Source organism: Acomys russatus, chromosome 31 (assembly GCF_903995435.1).
Source record: "Acomys russatus chromosome 31, mAcoRus1.1, whole genome shotgun sequence".
In the NCBI taxonomy this organism is placed as follows: Eukaryota; Metazoa; Chordata; class Mammalia; order Rodentia; family Muridae; genus Acomys; species Acomys russatus.
In genome coordinates, this window is record NC_067167.1 from 34,750,085 (window position 1) to 34,772,733 (window position 22,649).

Consider the following 22,649-nt stretch of genomic DNA (forward strand, 5'->3'; position numbering starts at 1 on the left):
AAAGAAAATTTTAGCATAAAGACAGTGAAATCATCAAAGTAAAAATTATTAAATGAAGATTCATGCAAAGGGGCAGAATGATAGGACTGGGTGAACATATTGATAAAGAACAAAATAGTCTACATACAGTGTACTATCAGTGATAAGGAGGGATTAATAATAATAATAATAATAATAATAATAATAATAATAATAAGTACTAATTAGGGAGAAGTATCAAGCAAATATTTTATTTGCTCCCAAATTATAATACCTGTAACAAAACTAAAACAAAAATTAAAATCAGGAAAGTTCTAAGTATGTATGGCACATTCAAACCTCCTGAACTTAATGCACCTAACAAGAGTAGATCAAATGAGAAGATTCTGGCTTAGATAGAGTTGGATCTGGAACTCAAAATATCATGAAGATTTGAGGTTGGAAAGATGTAGACTATATGCTCTAACCACAATGGAATTTACAAATATGGATACCCAGGAAGGTATAAAATACACGAGTATACAAGATATTTATGAATATTGTTATAAAATATAGCTCAAATGACTATAATTACTTATATAGATTAATGATGAATTGTTATCATTGTTATGATGTCATGTTATGATATCATTATCATGGTTATGAATTGTCATAACCATTTGGCAATGCACTTTAAAATATATAAACCACACATAAGGGCAGGCTCCATGCTCAGCCCTAGATAGCCAACACCAAACAAACTCAGTAAAAAGATTTGTGACGATTTTTACCTCATGTTGCTTTGTTTGTGAATTTCTTACCTTAACAATCTTTTGCTTGTATATTATGCTTTTAAATTTTGTGTTTTTACTGTGTGTGTATCCGTGCATCTTGTTTTTCTTTTTAAAATTATTATTAGTAATAGTAGTAGTATGTTATTGTTGTTATTATTATTAATTATTATTTTGCTTGTTTGTTTTCTAATGAGAAAGAAAAGATTGAGAGTGAATGGAAAGGTAAGTGGAGAGGTGTGGGAGGAGAAGTTGTGATGAAAATATATTGCATAAAATTATTTTCAATATAAATAACAGACAAATTGAATATTTAAAAAAAGATCTAAGAAGAAACATAAAATATAAACAACTTAATATATACATCTATACAGCCAAACTTAAATTCTTTCTTAAAATGTTTTCCATCTAGCATGCTTTACTCTCCAAGACGGTAATGGTAAATCTATACACAGGGAAGATATGACGGCACTACAGCACATATTCAGCTATAAACCCAAGGAAGAACATTTTTTCCATTTAATCTTAAGTCTCATTTTAATGTTAACAAAAACATTTTAAAATGTACAATAAAAACAGTATTCTTCAAGACTCTACATGGAAAACTTCAAAAATATACTGACAAATAAAATTTATTGCTTTATTTTTACTTTATATATATATATATATTTTCAGTTTTACTCTGTAGCTTGATACTCTACTGCCTCTACCTTTAAAATTCTGGAATTACAAACATGTACCACACATCCTTAAGTTTAGTATTTATTTCATTATAGCAGGAATACAAAGATCAGTATTATTGACATTGTGTAAAAATTATGTCATTTTTAATAGACACATAAAAATAATTTGATAATCTTCAGCATCTACTTGTGCCTTTGATCTTTCAGCAAATGAAAAACAGAAAGGAATTTTCCTAGTATGGTGGAGTGTCCAAATAAACTTAATGTTGCTCTCAATAGCTGCAAGCTCAGTATTTTCTACACAGGATCCCAAATACAGTTAAATGCCAGTAATTCCTACTTGAAGTATTTTGCTGTAGAGATCCGACTTAGTTCAATAGAGAAGAAATAAAATGCCTATTGTTAGGAAGTAATAAATAAACGTATAGCTATTTCAGATGGTAAGAAAGTCAAGAGACCACCCTAAAAATTATAAAATAAAAAGTGAATTTGGCAATGTTGCTGAAAATATAAAGTAACAGGTGAGAGCCTACTGTACAGCAACATGACAGTGAATATATGAGGTCTACAGCCAATAAGGCTCCTAGTGAGAACACTTACTTCTACCTCTGCTAGGTAAATGTCATCAAAGCCAATATAAAAATCAATGGACATGGATATTTACCCCAAATCACTTTACTTATAAAATCTGACAGACCTGATTTCAATCCCAGACATATTTTGGCCACAATTTATGCAAATTAGATATTTATTTAAAAATTAATACTGAGCCAATTCTTAAATATTTGTAATCCTAGAACTCTAAATAGAGGCAGAAGAACCATGCAGTCAGAACTAGTCTAGGCTACACAATAAGGCTGTTTCAAGAGGAAAGCAAAGCAAAGGAAAAGGAAAGGTTGGAGATATATCTCAACGACAGCATGAGTGAGTACTCTTGACAGTGTGCCAAAAAGTCCTGGTTTCAGTTCGCAGCACTATGCAAGTAACTGAAATGACATCGCATACATAAAAGGTTATTTCATTTTAAAAATGCAAATGTAGAAGAGATGGGCAGGACCTTACTTTAAAGGTGTAAGCATAGCAATACGAAACATAAGTTAAAACATTTAAGCAAGCATCGAGATGTGCCACTGGCATGGATGGTATTAAAATGACAGTATTTCTCCAAATTGATTTACAGTCTCAATGCAATCTTAACCAAAATCCTAAAAGACTTTAAGATCCTGTGGTATTGTCATAATGATAGATGCATACAGCACAGCAGTTTATAGAGTCAAAAATAGATTCACAATTTATATGATCCATTGATTTTTACAAAGTTGCTGCAGAAAGTCAATGGAAAAAGAAGCTTTATTCCTGGAAATTACATGAAGAATATTTACATGGAAAGAAATAATCCTAACTTTGGCTCTATAGAAAAGACTAAATTATCTACATAAGCACCACAGTCTCACGCAGGAAGATAAATATGATCAAGCTTCTGGAAGAAAAGTGGGGTAGAAACCCTGCAGTCCTGGTTTTGGTCTAAATGACTTCAGTAGGACAGAACAAGCACAAAGCATGAAGGAAGATTTGTACATTACATCACCAACATTAACTAAGTTCAATATTAAAAAGGAAGAAAACAACAGGAATACGAGTTCAAACTAGGAAAAATGTTTTCAACGAATATGTCTCACAAATGGTCATGTACTGGGGAAATTTTAAAGAATCTCATGCTTTAAAGCCTTCACTTACCAGGAAACTGGGACAGAGGGGAGGACATCCTACTGGGACTCTAGATGAGAGAATAGCAAAGTAGAAGGATCCAGAGGGTCCTAGAAACCTACAAGTAGAACATTATGATAGGCAGATTTGGGCCCAGGCGTCCCACCCAAACTAAGGCACCAACCAAGGACAATACAAGCGGTAAACTTTAAACCCCTACCCAGATCTAGCCAATGGTCAGAACATTCTCCACAGTTGAGTGGAGAGTGAGATATGACTTTCTCACATACTCTGGTGCCTCATATTTGACCATGTCCTCTGGAGGGGGAGACCTGGTGGCACTCAGAGGAAGGATAGCAGGTTACCAAGAAGAGACTTGATACCTTATGAGCATATACAGGGGGAGGAAATCCCCCTCAGGAACAGCCATAGGGGAGAGGAATAAGGGGGAAATGGGAGGGAGGGAAGAATGGGAGGATACAAGGGATGGGATAACCATTGAGATGTAACAAGAATAAATTAATAAAAAAAAAGAGTATCATAAGATAAAGTTTAAATATTTACAATCATTAAAGCAGATCATGTTTCTCTACAATAGAAGATAAATATTAAGACTTGTATATTAAGAGACTCTCAACATCATTGACCATCAAAGAATGCTAATCTAGTCAGTCATAGTAAGATGTATGTAATATACAATAAAATAATAACTATTGAAAAGGCAGACAATATTAAGTGGTGGCAAGGGCAGAAAACAACCAGAATTACTGAGCTTGAACTTTGGAATGTAAAATGGTTCAACCATTTATAAAGTACTGTGCTTGCATTTACCATATGATCCAACCAATCTTTTAGGTAGTTACTGAAAAAACAAGACATATATCCACAAAAAAAAATGCACGTGCAAGTCTTCATAGCCTCATTATTTGTAATATTACAAAACTAAAGCAACCCATGTGCATCAAATAGTGAATCATAATAAACCAGGATATATTCATGAGATAAGAAAAGTAATCCATAAAAATGAGTGACTTGTCCATCATGTAGCAATTTGGATAAATTTCCCAAATATGGCTGTACATAGAAGTCAAACTTAAATCCATTTCATAAAAATCTTGCAAAAAAGAAAGATAACAGTAACAGCAATTGAATTTAATTGTTGCTTAAGGATAGAATGAGGGAAGAATATTGAAATTGAGAGTAAAAAATAAATTTTGGGAAGCTGCTAACCTGCACTTCCGGTTCACTCAGGAACTTAAGTTTTATTCCTTCTCAAGTCTCTGATGGGGTTGAAGACCAGATAGTTTAATCTTTCATTTAAGCTTGGTAGGTTAGGGGTTAAGACCTTTTTAGATCAAGATAGATGATTTAAGTTAATAGAGATTAGATATGATAGATATTGATTTTTATTCAGAAATTTAGACCAAACAGGGTAGGAAAGATGTTTAATTCAAGTTTGACAAATACAAACAGCCAAATTCCTATGAATGTAACATTTACATAACACATGATTGTCTCATGGTTCTTCCTGCTGTGTGTAGTTTATTTTATTCATGTGTAATAATATAAATGTATATGTTGAAAAAGAAATGTAATAAAATAATTTTAAAAAGAAAAAAAAATTTTAGGGTAAAGGAACTATATTTCAACTCCCAACTGTGGGGACTATGCTGTATGTATGTGTGTGTGTGTGTGTGTGTGTGTGTGTGTGTGTGTATGTGTGTGTGTGTGTATGTGTGTGTATACATATTATAAGTATATATACGCATATGTACATATCTATTTTATTATATATAATATAATTTTTAAGTTTTAAAATTATCTTATGTCTATATTATATTTAATAGTGTTTTGTCCGCATGTATGTTTGGGCACCATTTGCAGGACTGGTACCTATAAAAATCAGAAAAGGGCATCGGATCCCTGGTACCATAGTTATATATGGTTGTACACTAGAAATCAAACTCAGGTCATCTGCAAGAACAAGTGCCCTTGACCACTATGTCATCTTTCTAGCCTCTAAAGATTTCTCTCAAAAAGTAACAACAATTAAAAGGGGAAAAGCTACAAATATGAGATCAAGAGGAGAATATGTGAAGGACTGAGACAGAAAATAAAATAAGAAGTGTTGCAATTACATTATAATTATTATTTTAAAGGTATAAAAATGTAAGTGCTTTAATTTAATGATCCTTAGGTTTTCAGAACAGCATTATTATTGCCTTATAGGTTGTTCAGGTAAGCCCTAGAGAGACTCCCAAAACAATAAAAGCTATATCATGCCTCTGCTTTGCCCATCACACCTTGATGATAAGATTCTATTCTTGACATAGCACACACATTAGTTACACAAGACTGAGAAAACAAGCAGGAACGGAGTTGAAAGATCTCTCTCTACTTGATAGGCTGTGACCATATGGTGGGAGAGGAAGTCCTCTTCTGTCACAGACCTAGGTCAGGGGAATAGGGTGCAAGAGGGAGGTGGGGAGGAACGGGAAGAAACAAGTGAGGGGATAACAATTTAGATGTAATCTAAATAAATTAATTAAACAAAAAATAGTATGTTTTTAAGAAAGAAAGAAAGAAAGAAAGAAAGAAAGAAAGAAAGAAAGATCTCTCCCCAGTGACTAGCGATCATAGCAGTTATAATGTAGGCTTCTGGAAGAGAAGAGGCATCAGTTGTCTTAACCATCTGTAGATATTATTAGCTTCAATGTCTGCTTGCCAGGCAGGATGTGCCCACAGGTGCAATAGTGGTATGACAGCCATGGAGGAACCTAACTACTCTCTGATTGGATCTAAGGCTTTCTCCAAGGGAGGAACTCGGTCAAAAACCCACAGCGAAGGAGACATTAAGCCATAAGAGGCAATTTACTATTGTGTAAATAAACTGACATGAGGCCAACTGCCTTGTAAATATGTGTGTTTATATCCACACAGAAATGATATTCTCACCCTGAATTAGAGGAACTTTTATTTCAGGGAATAGTGGTGAATACAGAGAGGCTCAGCTGCTGAGAGTAAGTGATGCTTGAGTGCTCCCCCTGTACAGGACATTATACCACCCCGGCTGAGACTCAAGAAACATGGCAGAAAATAGAACAAAAAGAACATAAGAGCCAGGAGATAGAAAAAAAATGGTCCGTGAAGTGTTATTTTCTGGGCTTGATATAAGTCATGGCAAGCGTGATCTCACAACAGGGACCATGACCTCCATTGTTACAAGACAAAGCCTGTGGTTAGTGAGCTATGGGTTAAGGAAGGGTTCATGGTACCCAGTCCTTCCCTAAAGAACTATCAGCTGAAGTGCATTCTGAGGAGGAGGCCATCATTGTTTTCTATTGTGTACCCATCGAGAGGACCACTGAGTGCCAGCAGAGAGTTCCACACCCATCATCAATACTAGTTAAACTCAGAGGTTCATAAAACAAAGCAAAAGCCAAAACATCAGTTTGATAACGAAACTTGAAGCAAGGTTGGCAACAGGGCAGAAAGTACAAAAGAATGGAAAGTTATTGGCATGTGTGTAAAATTCAAAATCAAATTTGATAAAATATTAAGATGATAGAACTCTAAAGAAAAAAATAAGAATAAAAGGTGATACAAATACCAATCATGTGGGTCAGGAAGGTACAATAAGAAAAAAAGGGGATAACATGACATACAGATTCTTGTAAAAAGATGTCGATGTCCACTAACGTTTTGTGGCTATTGAAACATAATGAATATCCTTTGGCAAGGTGTTTCCGTATGGGGTTGTAACAAGTGTGTGAAGCACTGCCACTCAGGTGACACTGAGATGTTGTGGGACGTCTTTGCTCCTCCCCAGGACAACAGCCCTATCACAGTCTCAGAATACCTGCCCTGGTTGCCCTCACAACCAGTCTCCCTGTTTCTATGGGTGCTTCCTTTGAGTTCCCTAACCATTGCCAAATCGGTCTTTGAGAAAAAAACATGTTCTTATCACGTTTCTATTGAATAGCGTTGCATGCCATGTAAAAGCACAGAGCGTCACAATAGTGTGTTAAACCTCTCCTGATCAGACCCTCTGTCTGAAATGTTCTATTCAGATAGCCTCATAGCACCTTTTCTGATTGCTTCTGAAATATCCTCTGGATGGGGAGACCTGGTGGCACTCAGAGGAAGGATAGCTAGTTACCAAGAAGAGACTTGATATTCTGAGAGCATATATAGGGGGAGGAGGTCTCCCTCAGTCACAGACATAGGGGAGGGGAGAAGGGGAGAAATGGGAGGGAGGGAAGAATGGGAGGAAACAGGGGAAGGGCTAACAATCAAGATGTAATATGAATAACTTAATTATAAAAAAAGAAAAAAATGAAGGATTTCTTTTTTATAATTACAATAAGTTACTGGTCTGTGTGTAATCTCTAGTTTTCTTGTTTTCTGCTTTTCCTCTACAAATGTCACCATTTGGCCTGTGCTTATTTGCTTGATAATATATATATACTGAACTTCTCCCCTGTGTAAGATGAGATATTGGCTGTTGTAGCATCCTGTTACTTGTTCTAGTGCCCATAACAGCATATGGTACACAGTAGCTGTCTATTCAATATTTCTTGAGTAAATGTCATTGGGAATAGGTCATTTGGGATTACTATTTCTGTCCTGTATATCTTTATATTTGAATCCCTATGTATTTCAATAGGCTTGCAAAGTTGCCATTTATCAGAAAGGCACGGCTTACTATTTTTGTATGACAGAATATGCCATTTCTGAATTTTACTTACTAATGAGCACCAACTTTAAAATAAAACCCTTCAACCCAGTAAAGACACAGAGAAATATTTAATGCATTTCACTATTTCTCTGGGGTCTGTTTGGTGAAGATGCTCTCAAATCACTTTTCTATACAGGATATGGAGAGGACCATTTGTTTTACTATCACATACACACTTTAGAAACTGATTAGTTTGTCTATAGTGAAAATTGATGTCACATGGTGATAGCACTTACAAACCAAGTAAATAAATATTGACAGATTGTCTCACTAGCTTCTGTGTTTTGTTAAAGTGATAAGAACTCAAGACAACAGAGAAGAAATATGTATTTCTTTCTACCCTACTTTTAAGTTGGCATACTGTTGAAGTGAGTGAACATTTGAGAATGCTTATAGAACTTAAATTTTATATTGTTATACATGATTTATATAATTCAAGGGTATAATTCTGAGCTCTCAGTATCTTCCTTATAGTAAGAAAACTGAATTTAATTCAATGAAATATCAAGTTATGATCCTCCAGCTTTTAAGAAAAGACAAAATAATCTCTTGAAGCTAAAATGTAGTTACTTTATCATAACCTTAAATGTATATAATGGTTCTATGTACCACACCCACTTATCTTACCACTTAGGTCACATGTAGTCTTTATCTGTCCATCATCTAGTGATATCATGTATCTGTCAACAAACTTATTGGTGTTCATAAAATACATTAAAATATCTTCTATATAATTTTCATATGCAAAGAAATATAAATTTTATATAGATTTCACAACTTCCCACACATCCATGATTAACTGTCAAAGCAATAAACAACAGAATACAGTACATTAAAAATATGAAGGCAGGGAAACTAAAAAAAAAAAAAAAAAAAAAAAAAAAAAACCTACAAATTCAGAAATTTGAAACCAAGTAATTTATGACCTAATTATTCTGCTTAGTAACTATATATTATAATAATTTTAGTTGCACTATGTGGTGAAAGAGGTATGCTGGAGACCGCACTCCTGGCTCACCATTACCTTTTACAATTAACCTCCCAGAGGCGTCAGGACTGAGAATATAAAACCAACTAATTTTCACCTTGAATTTGATTTTATGATCTTGTTTCATTCCAATGACCTTTCCCCTAACTTGAAGTGTGTTTATGTTAGGATCCACTGATGTGTTCTCTGACACTCAATAAGGATTCACTCTGGACCTTTGTCAAGTGGGGACTTTAGACTAGCATTTTCTTTCTTTCTGTGTGTTGCACTTCCCCTTGTTCTGGTTAACACAACCGCTGGCTGGCTTGAAGAATTGAGAATAAACTTCTGTCTAATTGTGACCATAATTAAGCAAAGAGCCGAGCAATCTGAGGCCTCCTGCTCTCTCCTTCAAGCGTTATGAGATTAGCATGGACATTTCACCCAGGGACCCATTTGTCTTTTGGTTCCAGAAGGTCCAGCATGAGCTCTTACAGCTTTAAATTATACCAAATAGTTTGGCATAGTTGTTATAGGTTTTACTGATCTAATGATTTCCTACATCCAAACCCACGGGGGCCATGTTACTGGTACTTTACTTCACGTGAGGATACCTGAAACACTTCATGCAGAAGAGCTCAAATTGCATGCAATTAAAGCAGAGTGATCAGGACTTCAAGCCATCTCCCGGAGAGTCAAGATTTGGCCTGGAAGCAAAGGTTTGCATGGTTTTGTTTTGCTGTTTGGTTTTTTTTTTTTTTTTTTTTTTTTTTTTTTTTTTTTTTTCATTTCACATAACCTTGGAACTCTACTCCAACTATCATCTTTTCATATTTCCACAAAAAGTAATGTAAACCATTGATTTTTCATTATCTTTATCGTGGAATCATTTCTACATTATGGTAAAAATACAGTTGATGGTAATTTGATCTTGGGTTCTGGAGAAATAGTACAGAGAAAATTTATTATTTTTGGCAGTTTGGCATGCTTCCTAAGAAAGATAGTTATAGAAAAGGCATCTATGACCATTTGAATATTATATAAAGCACAATTCAAAGCAGTAACTATGGTAATTATAATTTAAATCACATATTAATAACATCTGAAAATTGATAGAGAAATGAAAGCATTGCAAGATAAGCACAAATTAGGGCAATTGATGACCAACTATCAAGCTGGCACTATAAGAATAAGATGGACAGAAAAGTGAGAAGAGTCTTAATCGTGAGAGCACCTGAAAGAGTAAGTTTCATGGAAAATACAAATAGACAAAGGGGAGTCAAGCAGGGATCCATCAAGTCTAAGAGGGTAACCCACAGAATCACTCATGCTAATAGTGAAGGCGAAAAGAACCAACAATATTTCAACCAAGCAGAAAAACAACAGACAAACCTATAGGAACCAGCAAATCCCTCTAAAAAAAAGCCTTTAATGCAAATGGGCCCTCTGCCAATAATTTAAAAAATGCAGACTGTATGATTGGGTTAAAAACCAAGATCTATTGTCTCTAGGAAACAAACTTCTCAGGTAAAGACACATTCACAAAATGAGAATAAAAGAATGGAAGTCAAAAATGTGAAGCCAATGAAAGTTGAAGTAACTTGTTTAAGTATTACGCCATATGATCAGATGGAACAAACAAAAATTTTATAAGTAAAGAAGATCACTGCATATTTAAAAATGAACAGATGATTGAAAAATATAACAATTATAGATATTTATGTACTACATATACTACTCTCTACAGCTCCAACATCCTACATCCCTTTCTTAATTTCCTGGTTTCTGAAGTTACTCCATGTTATATTTTCATATCTAAAGACTCAGAGGTAGGATTCCCAATTAAGAGAGAATACTTAACATTTGTCTCTCCCGGTCTGCTTTACCAACCTCAGTATAATATTTCCTATTTCCCTCTATTTGCCTGCAAATTTATGGATTGATTTTTCTTTACAGCCGTTTACATATATAGCATATTTTCATTACTCATTCATCAAAAGAAGGACACGGGTTGTTTCTGTGTCCTAGCTATTGTGAATAGAACAGCAATGAGCAGGGCTGGCCAAGGATTTATAGTGTGGGAGCACTTATATAGCTTGGGGTTAACTAACAGTGAGCAAGTTTGACTTAAGTCCTACTCAATGCAAGAGAACTTATCTCTGGGACTGCAAATGACCCATGGTTCAGGCAGTCATGGGCTCTTAAGGGAGACCCTGCCATTGCTAGTTTGCTAAACCAGTATAGGTATTTTCCCTTTCTTATTTGAGTGCTACAGATACAGAGATGGGAACAAAGGGAGACAGAGAAAGAATAAAGTTAGTTATGTGAGTAGGGAGGTGGACCTGGTGGAGGGGAAATAGAAAACCACAATATATTGTATATTTTTTTAAAATATTGAAAATGCAGTAAGAAATGTCAAAAAGAACCAGTTTAATTTTTGCATAAATGACAACTACCTAAACCTTTTCATTTTCTTCTCTGGGATTCCTATTAAACTTCTCACTTCTTTTTGAATGTACTTGGCTGCCATCCCCTTTGGTAGAAGGAGAACCATCTATGCTTTACCTCTTCCATTTCCTCTCTGAGTAGGTACCAGGATGCATCTAAAATATTTGGGACAACCCAGGAGAGATGCCTGTGCGGAATGAAATCCATGGCTATGTGAAAAGCAAGACAAATCACTGCAAAGAAAGATGGTGCGCATTCTTATTCTGGCATGCTGTCTGTCGTCTGAAGGTAGGAGGGCACAGAACAGAAATAGCCTTTCTGAGGTCTGTTAATTAGTTATGCTTGGCCAGTACATATGTGATCTACTTTAATCCTCATTAAAAAAAAAAACCCTCCTAATCAAACTGTCAGGAATTCATAGAATGAGAATTCCAATGTTGTCTATCTTAATACCCAAGGTTCTTACTAATTAGCAAGATAAATCAAGTTAAAAGACATTGGTGAGTGTTCAAAATTATGACAAAAGAAAAAAGACAGACAATGAGGGATTTCTAGAAAGCATAGATTCCTGACCAAATAAACAGTCACAAGCACTAATGAAGACCTATACGCCCCAGGCACTTAATGGTTATGTCCAGGTTGGTATAGAGGACTGTAGCTGGTTAGGTAGAAGCCGCCATGAAGAAGCGCATTGTTTTCTAAGGGTGTTTATATAACAGTTTCCTCCTAGACTGAAGCATTCCAGCAAGCAATAAAGGTCCTTAAACAGAAAGGTAAACAATCCAAAATAGCTTCAGGATGTCCCTGAAACTAAGCAGATTCACTAGGCCCCCTTCCTGCCAGAGTAAGTGTTAAAATCTGAGAGACAAAAGTGTGAATCAAAGCAGCTAAGGAGACTCTCAGACAAGACAAGCTGCCAAGAAGAGTCTGAGACCAGACCAGCTGCCTAGAAAAAGCAGAAACCAGACAGGCTGCCTGCAAGAGGTTGAACCAACTGAGGCGCCCTGAATGGACATTCCCTACCCATGGATGTGCCTTCAGGATAGGAGCATACTCCAGGTTACCATATTCTCTTTGCATCTTTTCTGTTCCTATAAGTAATCCCTCACCTATATTCCTGTAAGTATTTCCAATACAACTCATTGGTTCGCCAAGTTGTACTTGGGTGGTACTATATTTTGGTCTGTCGTGGACTTCCTATATCTGGGATAACTAGGTGTGTGTGTGTGTGTGTGTGTGTGTGTGTGTTGTGCATCCTCAGGAAAATTTTGTCAAACAACAGGAGAGAATGGGAAGGACCCTGAATTACAACAAGAGATCGGAGTTCCTAAAATGTGAACTTTTTTTTTACTCTATACTTACTTGAGCATAAAGACAATACATTCTTATGTTTAAACTATTACTACAGCCATTGACAGCAGCTGACTTCTTGGATTCTCTGCAGCATGGTAATCACCACATGGAGGTCTGGTACTCTGAAGGATACGCTCACAGCATTGCCTTTGAATAAGATGCAGGTGAAATAAAATCAAACAAAACAATAGAGCTCGAGCACCACATATGATGGTCTCAATTTATTTTTACAAATGGGGTTGGGTGGAGTGAGTATCCCTGGCAAATCTGGAAAAGAGGGGTGGACAGTTCCTTATTTGAAGAATGGGATAATTTCTGAATATATACATAACCTTAAATATAATGTGAATTCATAGTAATAAAAACAGTACAAAGAGAACTATGAGGCAAAAAAACTATGGAAGAACAAATAAGGCCAGGCCCTGTGTCTCCAGGGCACCATCAGGATAGGTGACTCAACTGAGCAGCTGTCTCTAGGTGGATAACAAAGGCACCAAGATTTGCTATAAATGTGTCCTTATTAAATCATTAATAAAGCACAATAAGTTCCTACAAATATACATAGAGCTTGAATAAACTGGCAAATGCTGTTCAAAGTGTGACAGGTAGACTGTAAGTCCCTATTGCTGAAGAGAGCATGTACTTCAGGTATAGGGTACCTTCAGGTACAGGGGGCCTTGAGCTGGAACTCAACTGAAAATCTTTCCTGAAGATTAGATTTCATGGTGCCAAAAGCACCATACAAGCTTCCAAATGAAGGAAACAACCAATAGCCCTACCTAGTTATCTATGATGCCTCTAAACATCAATAATTACCACATGACAAAGTAATCTTTAAGAGTTCTACAGGTATGGCATGCATACCTTGGCATAACCAAAAGCTCTCTAATGTGACTCAAGACCCATTCAACAAAGCAGGAAATCATGCCTGGTATTGGAAACTGAGCCAGTGCCTCAGGGCTATGACTTCACTGACCCAGCACAATCTCTAAGTATTTGTCCCTACCCCCACAAGCACATGTAGTTCTCACCTCTCATGAAAAAAAACAAAAAACAAAAACAAAAACAAACAAAAAAAAAACAAAAACACCTTCTTTTTACAACAGGCAGAGGCCATTATAGAAAACCACAACAAAACAAAATGCAGAGTTGTGGAGCCCAGGGGATACCTCTACAACACAACTCCTGCACCCTAAGGCTCATTGCTTGTGACGGTGTGCAGTATAGGAGCCAGAGGAGCAGGGAGTTTGCTTTGAGATTGTGTTTCCTAGGAACAGCAGAAGCTAAACCCATAAAGCCTAATTCTTAGCTAAATAAGGAGGACCCCACCAGACATGCTAAAGTTGATGGAGGAAAGGTAGAGAGGCCTCAACCTTACACAAATAACTACAGCAACTCAGGAATGCTGAAGACCGGGAAAATAGTCTAACCCAGCAAAGAGGGCACTGGTTGGCTAGTCAAAATGGCAGTCCTGAAAACATATCTATACAAGTAACATTGTACAAACTGATCACATTGGATTTGTGCATTTAGGGACACAGACACACTCACACACAGAGTAACAACAGTTACCGAAAAAGTAGCCCATTAATTTGAAAGAGAGCAAAGTGGCATATTTGAAAGGGTTTTGAAAAAAGGAATGGAAGAAGGAAATAATATAATTATGCTCTTAAAAAACATAAGATTTTTAGTTCCATTTTAAGAAGCTTGGTTAGAAATAATGTTTTCTCTTATTAAAATTTTTCTTTAAAAATACCATCTTACAAATCTGTTCAATTAAATGTGGTAAAAATGACCATTTTGAAAGAGATATGCCTAAATAAATCACTTAAGAAAAGGTATGTATTTCAAAATCTTGGTAATTTCTGAAATATTCCAAGGAGCTATCAGGTTTAAGTTTCAGAACAACTAAAGAATTAGTAACAATGAGAGTTGTGTTGCCTATGCCCAAGGAGTACAACTACACTAGGAATATACAAGAGAAAGCATGCGATATAAAAATCATAACTTTTAATTCATGAAGTACTGAAGAACATAAATACATAGACCTACTCAAATAGAATTGTGCTACCATTGGAAAACCCAGACTACTGATTATCACTAAAAGTATGCTTAACTGAAAAAAAAAATAATAATGTAACCTATCGACATCCACCCAGTTTTTTTTAACTTAGGAGAACAAGCTGTTTGCTATGAAAATGGATCAAACCCATAACGTGATGTCAAAAATCCTTCTCTTCTGCTTTCTACTTAGCACTTGCACATGCATCAGATATTAATATTAAAACATGCTCTCCTACAGAGCTGAAGCACAAACTTGGTGTGGGGAGGTTACTAATTTGTTTCTGATTTAATGCAGGACAACTTAAAAATCAGGAAGTTGCCATCCTCAAGAGCCACAAGGCCACCCACCTTAAACACCTCAAGAGATGGCTATGTCTTGGATGTACCAGGTACAACACCTCCCACAAATCCTTATCCCAAGGATTCCAAGGACAGCATCTGTGACTCTGCCCTCAACAGGCTTCTAAAGACAGCTCAGATGAATACATTGACCCATTCTCCAACCTTGAATAAACCAGCGTTTGCCTGAAGGAATAGAACAGAGTCGCTGGAAAAATCCAAAGGTATAGTGTAAGCTTGTACAGGGTTATTATAGAAAGCAAACAGAAGATTCCCAGCTCATTACAGTAGAATGTCATGAAAATGCATTCAGACTATTTTTAACATTATCTGTGGCGAAATATTGAAAAACTAAACCTAATTTAGAGACCTTTTCTACATAGATTTTTAAATAATTGCACACAGAAAGGTCTGAAACAAGCAGACTTCAAGGTGACTTGCTTGTATGTCTCAAGATGTGCATTTGCAGCTGATGACAAATAGATAATTAGAGTACACAGCCTGGGGGACGTGAGAGATGTGTTCTGGGAAAGACCATGAAACTCACGAAAAGGGAGGACAGGCGGAGAGGATAACTGGTGAAGTACTTTTAATGGCTTTTTTTCGGTGAAGAGGGTTAGAAACATATAGCCAACAGTAAGTCTTGTTTTGCAATAAACAATTTTATCACTTTTAGGATTTATAAATATTTATTTTAATTCTTTTGTACACACATTGCAATGGCTTAACAGAAAATAACTGAAAAACATAACCATACATAAATACATCCCTCATAGTAGTCTGCTGAAATAGCTAGGGAAGCACCCTTTGCTCAGTGTCCAGGGAGTACAGTAAACTGCATGTAGTTGATTATTATTAATAACCCTAGCCAGGTATGGTGCACATGCCTTTTATTCCATCCCTTTGGAGGCAGAGGCAGGTAGAACTGTGTGAGTCCAGGGTAGCCATGTCTACAAAGTGACTTCCAGGACAGCCAGGGCTGTTTACAGAGAAGAATTTTATCTTAAAAAAATACATATACATATACATATACATATACATATACATATACATACACACACACACACACACACACACACACACAAATAAATAAACAAACAAGCAAAAGACTTTACTGTCACAGTTTAAACACAACTGTGAAAAGTGTTTAGGCCATAAACAAACAGTGCATAAAACATTGATAGAAAATAAAGAAGGAATTCTAGACTTAAATGCCCTCCTGCAATCAGAATTAACCAAAGCAGTGAATAGCATCAGAGAGATTCAGGAACTTGGATCAGGCTTTTCAAACTAACTCACACCTGAAGAGGGAATCCTGTCATCTCCAAAGCTGTGAAGGTCAGGACTCCCCTCAGCCAAGGTATTTGCAACAAAGTTCCTAAGCCCTTCCTTTCCCATTCCCTTAGCAAAGGGCAGCACACCTTCTAGAGCCAACCATCTATGAACGCAGGAAAAGTGTTTCCACCCGTAGGTTCACAGAGGACTTTTTACTTTTCTAGATCTTGCCACTGTTCTCTGCATTAAATAAAGAAATGATCAACACCTGTGCTACCAAAGAAACCTTAAAAAGGAACAAGTGAGTCATGCAGGCGACGTAAGTGAGCTAACAGAAACCACTTTGCAAGAACTTCCATTAAAAAAAAGAAATGAAACTAGGATGTTTAAGTACAGAAATTGCATCATTATTTTTGTAGCAGCATGTATCTTTAATTTAAACAAGAAGGCAGCATTGTGAAAACCCATGGTTTTAGAAGCAGAGACCTTTATCTAGGGACCTGAACAAATAGTGATAAATAATAGACGGCCAATAAGAATGTTCACATAAGATATTATCTACTCAGTTATGAACCAATTTATATCTGTGGCAGAACTTTATGGAATCCACAAAAATTATTCTAAAAGTTATATGAAATTTACAATTTTTGAATAAGAAAAGATACTTTATCAAAGTGCAATGATTATGAATCTAAACGACCTAAGCCTGATGTGGGTACTACTAAATAAAATATTCCAACCATAAAAAGGAAAAGACTTTTAAGTAAATAAAGATGGAATAATTAGCAAAAACTTAAGTAACTTTAAAGAAAAAACATGTCTTCCTTCACGTAGTACTGCAAATTGATTAAGAAAAGGAAGTAGCAATATACATGCAAAACAAATATAAATCTATAGAAAACAGATTACTTTGTTTGATGATGAAACACCATAAAGTACAAAACTTAGTGTAATTATAAATAAAACATTGCAAATAGAAGCTACTAAAAGGAATAATACCCCCAAACCCTACAAGGCATGGAAACAAAAATGCTTTTGCTTGATCTCTATGTTTGTAATTTTCTTTCTTTAGCTTAAGTGATAATTCATAGAAAGTAAGATATAGCAGATGTGTAAGAAAAAAAGTTAAACTTCTTTTTGGACTAAATTAATGACTTCAAAATAATAATCTGAGTGATCAATTTGTTCAGCATCTCTCTCTTTCCCCCCTCTCTGTCTCTCTGTCTCCCTGTCTCTCTATCTCTGTGTCTCTCTCTGTCTCTCTGTCTCTGCTCTCTCTGTCTCTCTCTTCCCTTCTTCCCTCTCCCCTCTCTCTCCCCCTCAGTCTCTGTCTGTTGTCTCTCTGTTCTCTCTCTGTCTCTCTCCTTTCCTTCCTCCCTCCCTCCTCCCTCCTCTCTCTCGTGTCTCTCTTTTTCCTCCCTCCCTCCCTCCCCCCACCTCTGCTTTTGTCTCAATGAGGAATAATCATCCCTTAGGCAAACTCCCTTCAGGATTTAGTGAACTCTATACTTCTCTGTAAAAATAGTTTTTGTACACTTATATTTTATTCCAGGTCTTCCTAGTTTTCTACAGAGTAAAACTGTACCTTAACTGTTCTCTTCATGTATCGCTATGTCTACAGGCCTTTGTCAATCTCTACTGCTTCTAAGTTTTTCCATAATAAGATGGTGTAACCTCATGGAAGGGGCCCTCACACATCTTGTGCAGTTAATTGCTTGGTTTGAGTAGTATATCTTTAATTTTTCATTTATTATGAGTACTTCTTTGTTGTATGTTATATGAAGGGTATGCGTAAGTACAGATGGACATGCACTCATGTGTGAAGGCCAGAGGGCAATTTCATGATTCAATTTTCTTCCTCCACTGTATGTTCTGAGGACCAAACTCAGACTGACAGGCATTTGCAGCAAGCATGTTTACCCAGTGAGCTTCGCTGATTATAATCCTAATAGGCATTTCCTTGTAGACATCATTCCTGGATGCTCTCAGTGAGCAACAGGGTCCTGTCTGGAATGCAATGTGCAGCCTCGTGGTGTGTCACATATGAAAGGTAATTAGTGATGGCCCTCTGACACTTTGTGGCAATAACCCAGGTGACGATCAGAGTGGGTTGCTTTTTTATGCTTTGTGTCAATAGAACAGTACCTCGAATGTGTCCTGTAAACTTCCTTTTGGACATTGCCTGTTTTCACACACACACACACACACACACACACACACACACACACACACAGCAACGACAATCTCTTTAAGTTAGTTGAAGAATTTCAGTTTTGTTTCCATCAAAATAATTATCAAATGCTCTGTGTCAGTTTTGATGGGTTAGCATGCTACAGGGAATAGCCTATTTTTAACATATGCAAGAGAACTGAGATTTGACTGAGTACATAAACTGTAAGAGCAATATCAGATCTCATGATTGAATGGATCCCTATTACTAACAGTAAGCCTTGTGTTCACATGCGCACAAACACAAATAACCAGATACACACAATTAGGGAAAGTATGTAAAACTACGGTAAACCTAAAGAGAGACAGATCTCAATGGTGCACACCTTTAATCCCAGCACCTGGGAGGAAGAGGCAGGCACATCTCTGAGTTCGAGGACAGCCTCGTCTACAGAGCAAGTTCTAGTACAGCCAGGACTACACAGAGAAACCCTATCTTGAAAAAAACCAAAAGAAAAAAATTATAAATCTAATTATGAAAGTAGCTTAATTATAATTAATGAATTAAAAATCTTTTTGAAACGTGATTGATAAGCGATGTGGAATATTTGTATCTGTCTTCCAACATAAACATTTAATAATGAATAATATTCAAATACACTTTTTAAGTTAAAAAATACCCTAACATTTGTGAGGAATAACATTGCTAATGCTTAAAGGTGTTTTCTGTCAAAAGTTAAATGCGGCTCAATGGTCACTACGTAGAGTTCATTAATAAAGAGATTACACAAGTCTCCAGAGTGTTTAACTGAACTTGCAGTGAAACTGATAGAGCTCCCACTGTCCTGGAAACACCCTGTGGCTATTCCTACTTTAGTGTTTGGGGTACTAAATATAATTCAGACACAAACAAAAATATCATGAGAAAGAAATGTACTTTTAAGTACGAACATATAATATATAATCTAAATTAATGTGAAAAATCTTACAAACATGGGTTTTATTGTGAAGATCCAGAGTAAAACATACCTGGCCAGGCTGAAGGCATCATCAATCAAGCCCGCACGGTTACTGACAGAAAGTACCTATGAGGCCAGTTAGGAGAAAAGAAAGGATGGGAGTGGTAATTCTGGTCATTAAAATGACAGGTGTTGGTTCCATTGGTTTCCCTGTGGAGTTCCTGACCCATCCAGATCCCTCTATTCTCCAACTCTTCCATTAGACTCCCTGTGTTCCACCCTGGAGTTTGGCTGTGTTTCTCGGCATCTGTTTGGATCCTCAGCTAGGTGGAGTTTTTCAGAGGACATCTATGGTAGACTCTCTTCTGTTCTTTCTCTTAAACAAGGAGACCAATGGCGCCAACAAATCTGGGTGGAGGAGGGGAGTTCTGCAGAGACTGATGCACCAACCAAGGACGGTGTGGACCTAGATGCCCAGCTCAAATGTAGTAGATAGGCAACAAGGTCTCCTTGTAGGTCCCATAATATGGGGACTAGGGGCTACTTCTGATGTGGACTCTGGCCCTCACACATTGACCACTTCCCCCTGCTAGAGCATCCTTGCCAGGCCACAGAGGAAGAGGATACAGACAGTCCAGATGAGACTTGATAGGCTGAGGTCAGATGTTAGGGGAGGAGGGCTAGCTACTCTGAGGACTAGGAGAGAGAGGGAAAGGGTATGAAGGAGGGAGGGTAGGATCCAGGGGCAACCAGGGAAGGGGCTACAATCAGGATATAAAATGAACAAACTAAAAATAAAGAAAAAATTTTTAAAAGAATGATAAAAAAAGACAGATGTTCACACATCAAAACAGACCACTGATAAGTAGATCAAAGATGTACCTCATGGTTCCTGATTAATTGATCAATCAATAATCTCCAGTTCCTTAGATCATAGTTGACTCTAAAGTAACCAGTTTGGTTGATGTTTCCAAGGACCCAGCTTCCTTTTTCCAGGTCTGCTATTCTGTGATGTTCTGCAAGAAGCATTTGAGAGTAAATAGATTTTTCATTTTTACAGAGGAATAAAGTATTGCCAATAATTTAAAGAAAATGTCATCCAAAATGTAATTGAAACCTATTCTTTAATTAATCCCCTCCATCTAAAATTGGATGGAAGGTTTTTACTTTGTTACTCATTATTATATCAAATAATTATTTCTTAAATAATTATCACTTCATTCTTGACTGAACTCTTTATTCGATATACAATTTCTATACTTGAAATAAATGGCATCTACAATTCCCCCACTATGTTCAGGTGGCTTTCAGCTAGATTTAATATACAGCTAGTCTAAAGAACTCTTTAGACGTGTATTCTATTAGTTTTTATTCAGGAATAAGTGGCAAATAACAGTGCTCATTTACTTGAAAGTCACTCTTGTTTCTGGCTTTTTTTTCATCATGTTTTCCTAGGAGGCAATTAATAACCAACTTTCTACTAGTAGTGATAGTGTAAGGGGACCTCATTCACTCCAGCACTAGAAATAATGGGAATGCACACCTCCTAACAGAATTAATTAGAAAAAAAAAAAAAAGCAGAACTGTGTCCATCAACCAATTCAATTAACAAGGGCCAGGAAACATGTTATAACTTCTACATATTTAATATTATACCTCTTTGAAATATGGTATAGAGTTACTCTCATTTTTACACAGTTAGCTATCATGGGTTTTACAAAACAAACATCATTCACAATTGTAATACTTTTTCAGTTGAATTTCAGGACTCACTCATTCTTGATAGAATTTGCACTGTAAAGTTAATTAATATTTGCACACACATACAGACAGAATTTAGTACCCACGTGTAAAAAAACCATTAGAAGTTAAAAATTAGAGCTTTCATCAAGATTCAATATAATTCAAAACAAATCTGACTCTATCATAAACATGCTTGTAATCCTTTAAGAGAAAGAATGTATAAATTACTCTCAAGCAAAAGACATACAAGATAATGTTGTATGGAATATATTAATTCAATTCAATGTATATTGCCCACTATCATTTTTTCAAAACAGCCATAAAAGGAAATGTGACTGAAGACAAATTTATACTTTATGCCATACTTATGCCCTAAATCTGTTGTGGTAGCCGGTTCTACGGAGAATCTTTTGAGGTTTTGCTAAATGACATGTTGTCAAACTGCCTTCCAATTCCTTATTCTTATACCCATGAATTTACTCTGCTCTCAGCTTTCATCAGAAAATTTCTTCTTGTAGGAGATATTTCTGACAAGCTAAAGTAACTTAATGAAAAGAGGCTTTAAATAATCATGTCTGAATTGGGAAAAATTAAATCAAGTTTTGAAGATAATGTTTTTCCTAAGTAATCCTGATTTCCTTCAAACATTCAAAACTTTTTAAAAATTAGTTTTGGGGATTATAATATAATTACATCATTTCTCCACTACTTTCCTTGCTTCAAAGCCTTTCATATACCCCTCCTTCCTTTCTTTAAAGTACATGGCCTCTTTTTACATTAAATGTGCTTATGTACATATGCTACATGCATACAAAACTGTACAAATGTATATCTTACTAAATACGTCACTATAAACGTCTCGGTTTGTACAATGCCCCTTGTACGTATGATTTCAAAGCTAATAATTTATTATTAGAAATGCAGTAAGTGTGCCCTTCTGTGCGGCAGACCACATGCCCTGCTCTCAGCATGCTGTAGTTTGTAATTCTTTGTGTAGCACTGCAGCGCGTCGTTAGCTTTCTCCTATCCACTCTAGCATGTCTATTGCTGACATGTTGTTCATCTCACGTGTAGACAGTCCTGCCAGAGAGACTTTATGTGAGTAGCTTCTGGCATTCCCCAGAAACGCAATCACACAACCAACTCCCTGGGTGCTGGCTCTTATACTTTTCCTGCCACATCTTCCACATTGTTTCCTGAACCAGAGGTGTGAGAGCTGTTTTCTAGATGTATCCATTGGGATTGGACTTTACAACTCTGCACTTATTGGTTGTAGGTTTTTGTAATGGTATCCTTTGAATAATTAAAGAACAGTAAAACATTTACTTCCATTAAGTTAAATATAAGTTTGATGCTGGATATGGATGTGGCCATAGTTGTTTTTTATTATGTTTAATGCTCCTCGTATCCCTAGTCTTTGAAGGACTTTTGTTATGAAGAGGTGCTGGATTTTTG

At 36.2% G+C, this 22,649-nt stretch overlaps 1 protein-coding gene across 1 annotated transcript in view; it reads right to left on the reverse strand.

Annotated features, from left to right (window-relative positions):
* Trhde (thyrotropin releasing hormone degrading enzyme) overlaps window positions 1-22,649 on the reverse strand; it is a 438,539-nt gene that overhangs the window by 57,307 nt on the left and 358,583 nt on the right. The gene's annotated exons all lie outside the window — the stretch shown is intronic.